Source organism: Aquila chrysaetos, chromosome 4, assembly GCF_900496995.4.
Source record: "Aquila chrysaetos chrysaetos chromosome 4, bAquChr1.4, whole genome shotgun sequence".
Taxonomy (NCBI): Eukaryota; Metazoa; Chordata; class Aves; order Accipitriformes; family Accipitridae; genus Aquila; species Aquila chrysaetos.
In genome coordinates, this window is record NC_044007.1 from 76883688 (window position 1) to 76890394 (window position 6707).

Here is a 6707-nt window from a genome sequence, read left to right on the forward strand (position 1 = left end):
GTATGAAGGTAATAACAGGTGTGCTGTTTATTTTCTCAGCCAAAATCCAGTTTCTTCATTGCTATGATAAGCTACATATTTTCCATTCTGATAGATCATCCACTTAGAAGCAGAATTATTTTTCTAATAAGAAACTAAGAAGTAGGTTCACCACCATAGCTGTACAAAACAACCTCCTCCTTTGAAAAATCTGCCAAATATACTACAAGGACAACTTGTACAAGCATTATTTAGAATTGTACTATAGAATGTTAAATGTCCTTCATGAATTCTTCTCCATGGACAATGAACTTTCACAGAAGGACAGAAGGGAGGAGAAAAGGTGAAAAAGAGAGGGATGTATGAGAAAGAGATTAAAAATGGAGAGAGAAAAAAAGAAGGGAGAGAGGAAGAAAAAGGAAATAAAATGAAAAAGGGTTGTTGGAAATACCACAATTCTAGCCTCAGAATCTTTGGTAAGCAGAAGTAGTTTATGTTATGCTGCCTGCCAGATATGCTTCTTTGCTTATCAGTATACAATATTACTGTTTTATAAAACAGCGTCTGTCTCCTATTGCTGCTTAATCATTGGAGCACACAGTAGTTAAATGCTGCATGGAAGGATTTGAACCAAGCCAGAAAAAGCAGTGGATTAAAAACCCCCGAAGTTTTATTATGTGTATTTTCATACAATTTTATATTTTATTTATGGTAATAGTATATCAGAGCTAACAACTGTACACTGATATACCCATAAAATATATTCACTATGAGTTACTAAAATAATGAGTGGAGTAACAACCTATGCAACAGAATGTTACTGATTTACTCTCTTTTTTTCCCAAACTTTCTCTGAATGCGTACATCATAATGGAAAAAAAAAAAGGTTGACAGCAGCAAGCAATCTTCAGTTATTACAAAGCATTCACTTGCTGGCTTATTTACTCTAAACCTGCATTTAAAATGCTACCAGTACAGGCAGTCAGCAAATTGAATTAGAATGCCAACCACTGGGGCCAGATTCTGATGCCACTTCTCCCCCTGAGTAAATATATTTTATCTAATGAATTATCTTGTGGATATTAATAGCAGTGTTCACAGAGCCAATCATTTACTTAAGGTGAAGGGAATTAAAAATAGTTTCTGCATTGTTACTATTAGTTGCTTTACATTTCTATATATTGCCTTACATTGCTCTTATTATAAATGCTAATTTTATTACTGTAGTTGCTTGTTGGAATATTTTGAGATGGGGCGGAGGGGGATATTTTTCCTGAAAAATGTTTCTGTTTTTCATTCAGCTCTAATTATTCACTGTATATCAGAGCACCCAAGTGGGAGATCTGTTTTGCATTATGTTAGAAAAATGGATAAAAATAGCTAGCAAGAGAGCTTACAGGAAAAGGTTTTGACTTGGCAAGGCATTTAAGTGTATGCCTCATTTAAAATATGTAATCAGACCCCTGGAAGCCCCAGATTTATTGCAGAAACAGAGTCTGGAAAGCAACCATGGCTTTAAATTTCTGTTCTCTACATCATGTATTTGTGGTATCCAACTGCTTGGCATACATTAGAAAAATATCAAAATATCACAGCAGATCTTTACGGTCTGTGTATCAGCTGATAACCACCAGCATTCAGCATGCTTTTGGTACAACCCATATGCAGGAAGAAAACACAATTTAAGAGAATCACTTATGCCAAAGATATTCCTTACATTTTATGCAGCTGAAATACCCCTTTAAACTGCCAAAGGCATTGGAGAGCTTTTGGTAGGTATGAATCATACCCAGATATGGTATATTGTATGCAGAGGGGAAAATATGAATCTGGTCTTTGTATACAGACCTTAAACGTAATCAGAAACTTATATAAATGTCTATACATATACCTATCTTTAACTACTGGCTTTCTGAAACTACTGCTGAAGGCAATTTTCACTATGTGTGTCAGCTGAATTCAAGGTGCTTAGAATTCAGTAGGTATTGACTGAATAAATCTTGTTTACGTGGCTGGAATAATTGTCCTGGGTACACAGAACACTTCTAGAGACTAAGGTAAGCCGCTCATTACTGAAGCTTTGAGGTGTGTATAGGTTATCTCATTGTATTTCATGGAAGTTACCCCATGTTCGAAGTCAGTGGGTCTTTACCGCCATTCAGGGTAAGCCCTGGCTCATAAAGTCAAAACTCCAGAGCTGTCCCTTGGAGCACAGCTACCAGTGGCGTACATATTTTGGCCTTGTGGTCCACAGCAGCAATGGGCCGGGAGGTTATGTCATGGACATCCAGTGGATTAGTGGAGTTAATGGTACAAATTCAGAGTTAGGAGCTCCTGCTTCCGGAAGGACCTCAGCACTTGCTTCTCCTTCCCCTCCCTCCCTCCTTCCCCTCTGCTCCTGAAGTGCCTGTTCCCCTGAGTGAGTCAGGATCTCCCTCGCTGCTCCCCATACTCATCAGCAGTGGAATAGAATTTCAAGAGACAAATCAGCTCGTTGTTGATATTATATCCTAGTACCCTCTTTAGGGAACCTCAAGTGCAATCTTGCAGGTAGATTATTGAAGCCTGCCTGTGGAAAGTTTTTTAGCATGGATGAGTTTTCACTCCAGCAGGTGTTAGTGAGTTTCAGATTATTCCTGTGTAAAGGAATGGATGGATTGGTGAGCAGCTTGTAACTCTCACAGCTTTAGTTTTCCCTTGGCTGTCCCTGGATTCAGGAAAACAGCTGCTAGATTCCTGATAAGTGATTCACATAGTTGATATAATTCAGTTTCCTTGCCAAAACCCTCTTACTTCTAGTTTTCTATTTAATTGATTCACAGACTGAGAGTTTTAAAGTGTCTATCAGCTGCAACGGGTAGGATGAGTGCTGTAAAAATCATTTTTCAAGACTGTGTGTAACTTCCCTCACTGGTCTATTAACATGCTGAAATAGATTCTCAAATAGTTTTAAAAACTTTCGTTAGGCTACTTTTCCCCTCCCTTGCCTTGCAAAAAGGCCCAGACCAAATGGGGTATTCTCAAAGATCAATAGAATAAAGGCAGTTTGCTTTCAGGGTCACCTAAATTTCTCTCAAAGAAGTCTACTGCAGTTTTCTTCTTTCTACTTTACAATTATAGGATCACAGGAACAGTTTGGTCACTTTTTTTTAATCTTAAAAATGTGAGTTATTGGAATTGGCTCCACTTAACCCCACTCAGTATTCACGAATGGTAAACAGCCTTTGACAAATCTCTTTTCCTCCATGTGACACCATTCATATTCTGAGAATTCTCTCTTCCGTTGGCTTTAGGGTATACATACCTGTTATTCATAAGCAAGCTTGATTTGCTGTGCTCTTTTGCTTTCCCATTGCTTTTTATTTGCTTCTGATGGCTTACCTCCTAAATATTTTTTCTTTGTCTTCAACACTGGGACAGAAGGTTGTATCAAATATGCAAGTAATGCAGCTGTATCAGGAGCATTAGATAACCCCAATGGCCCCTGTCAGCAAGTTTCTGCAGTGTGGTATGCAATATGCTCAAAGTTAATTGAAAAGCATTGCTGTGGCTTTGTCAAGGAAGAATTATCAAGTACAAAGATTCCTGTATTACCTCTGGATGTGGTTCGTGCTCCTATTTGAAGAACAGCTGTAGTAAAGCACAAGATATACATCAGGTTTTTCCCCACCACCTTATCCTGGTGAAGACCACTTGGGTTGCCCTGAGAATCCTCTGACAAAAAAGTGTGTGTGAACATATAAATCCATCTTCAGGCTTTCCAGGTTCCCCACAGCAGTTTTGACACAGCTGTGGAGAACGGCGTTTAATTCACAATTGTAATTTCTGCAAAGCTGTGGTGTGTTCCTTTATGTTTGGAAAGTACTAGCCTCTTCTTCATGATTAACAATTCAGTAGGGCTTCTGGCAAACCCTTGAATTTTTTTTTTTTGTTTTCTTTTTTTCTTTTTCCTTCTTTCCCAGTTTAACAGTTGTCTAGGAACATATAGCAACATTCCTTTTGGAAGTTATTTTGCTGGAGGTACTGGGTGCTTTGGAACAATACTGCCTTCTGGGAAGTTTATTGGCAACTGTGATAAACCCTGAGCTTCTCTTTTTTTTTTTTCCCTGTTTTATATTAATTCATGTAACTGGCCAGCTTCTTAGGCTTGGCATAATTCCAGCCTCCTGGGAATTGAAGACAATGATTAAAAAGTGGTTTGGATTAAAATGTTAGTTACTGTTTGGTTATTTATCCAATCACCCAAGGAAATAATAGGAATTACTTCAAGGACATGGGATTTCTGGATACAGAGATCCTTAAAGCAGCATAAGTGAGCTAAAGGTTAAACCTGATCAAATTCATTTCAAATACAGCTACGTGATAGAAGAGCAGTCAACTTTTCTTTTCCTGTCCAACAGACTATGCATGCTGCAGAGCTAATTCAAATGGTACCTTCCAGGCTGTGAGTAAGTGTTGCCCAGTTGTTGTGTTAAAGCATAAGGAAGCTTGGCAGAAAATAAACCCCCTTGCATTCCAGCTTGTCCTCAGATATCACAGGGGCTGGGGCCAGCTAGTCTTAAATTCTGAGTGATGCCCAATGCAGTGCTATAAGTCCAGTTGCATTCAATATGCTGAACTATCACGATTACGGATGCACTAATAGTGCACTGTACTTTCAATTTAGTCACGTTCAACGAACTAGAACGGCCAGACTTAAGGAGTTTGGTCGTGTTCAACGAACTATCACGGCTATATTTTAATGAATAGTACAGTTTATTAAAGCAACAGGAGTACAGGTTCTTTTGGATTGCTGGTGGTAAATACACTGTCTGCAAAGCACGTGCAAATAATAATACAGTTGACTACAAGCACACTAAATTATGGAAAAACTCTACAGAGATTTCTAAGTTTCTGGGGGAAGCACTCGGTATAACTGAGGGTTCAAATCTCACCCAATAGGCGTCCCTATAGGGGGAATAGAGGTTCAACCCGTCAACTGATCCCAGAAGTCAGCGATGTCTTCCCAGCTTGTCTATGACGGTATCTGTGATGCAATTCAGTCCATCTAAAATAAACACATCCCAGGTCAGAAGCATTAGTTAAGAGATCCGAAGTGAATGAAATAAATTAACCTGATTAAGGTGTTCAAGCTAGGAGCCAAAGCTTCCTATGCAGTTGTTAGAAAGCAATAGGCTTCCTCAGAGGAAGACAGTACAGACCAAGTGGAGCCCACCTATCTACAAAGACAAGGAGGAAAGGTTGTCAGGCACTTGTAGTGAATGGATTGACCATAATGATAGTTCACTCTCTGTTTTACTTCCTCACTGGAAAGAATAATTTTCAGAATGAAATACACCTATCAAATCTTTCAAAAAAGATTCTGTTCTGCTACACAAACAGGTATCTCTGGAGGAGTCCCTGTGGGATCAGAAGATCACATGAACACATGATTAAGGGATCTGATTAAGGGAGATAATGTGTTCTTCACTTCTGTATGCAAGAGATTTTTACTTGCCATTCCTTTGTGATTACAGATGTCCTATCCTTACAAAATAAGGTACCAAGCTCCCTGGCAGCATCAGAGGAAGATGAATCAAGTCCACAGAGAGGGTTTACTCTGTATACCAGTTCTATCAAATGGAATAAACAATAAAATCATATAACATTGAAATATCAATTCTTTCTCCTTCAGGAGGGATATGTGGGAGCCGATTAACAGGTTAAGGTCACATGTGATAAAGGAAAAGAAATATACTATTTGGCTGATGTATCCACTCAAAATAATGTGAAAGGTTAAATGAAGCATTTCTCAGTAGCTGATAGACTGAGGTTTTTACATTTAAGTTATCGTAAATAAAGCAATACAGTAGTGGTTGTTACCAGTCAAGAGTAGCAATATTGGCAAAATTCATTGACTATGGCATTTAAATTTTTTTTATCCATCTGTACTCCTGATGTGAGTTAGATACATATCAAACTTAATTCATTTGTCCAAAGGACTTACCATAAAGAGGACAAAGATGACAACAGACATGTGTCAAATATTAATTTAGTTGATTAAATAATTAAAAAGTTGTTTCATCCCTGCTGGCCCCAGCAGTCATAATTCTTTATTTAACGTTGGTCCAAGATCACTAATGTAAAGCTCTGGCTGTTTGCCAGATGAAATAAGATCTAAGGATACTTCACTAATAACACCCACTTTACAGTCCCTCAACATACCTGGTAAGCGCCTGTGAGAATTACTTTAATCTGTGTATTCCATTACTGCAACAGGGAATCACATTGGATATGTGGCTGTTCCATGCATTGTGGCTGTTTAGGGCTAAGAATGAGGTAGCCTGCTCACATAAGAGCAACATGTGGGGTGAGGGTTGGAGGGGACAGAGGACAGGACAGACCTTTTTCACACTGCTGGAGCAGTAGAAAGGATGGGTTAAAACGTAAGTCTTACAAGAAGGGTCAGACCCTGATTTTGCTCTGTGTTCTGTGGAAAACTATTAGGATATCAGTATTTGAAAAATTGCTCTAGCATTAGAGTGCATTTAATTGCAATAAAATTAACAACTCCTACCTAGTGTAAATTGCTCTGAGTTCCCTTGACTTCTGTAGAAGAGAAATGCTGGTTTACACCACCTAAGGTCCCAGTCCAAAGAATCTCAGTTATATGCATGCTACAGACTGCCTGTGCACTCTCTCTGGACAGAAAAGTGACAGGAAACATGTTTTGTCTCTAGCTGAAGGGT

General features: G+C 38.6%; 1 long non-coding RNA gene across 2 annotated transcripts in view; it reads left to right on the forward strand.

The window, feature by feature from the left end:
* The window catches only part of LOC121233271, a 144146-nt gene extending 138514 nt beyond the window's left edge, over positions 1-5632 (forward strand). For both annotated transcript variants that reach the window (XR_005932284.1, XR_005932283.1), the window contains one exon: positions 5496-5632. This is a non-coding gene — a long non-coding RNA (uncharacterized LOC121233271). The remainder of the gene's footprint in view (positions 1-5495) is intronic.
* The last annotated feature ends 1075 nt before the right edge of the window (positions 5633-6707 follow it).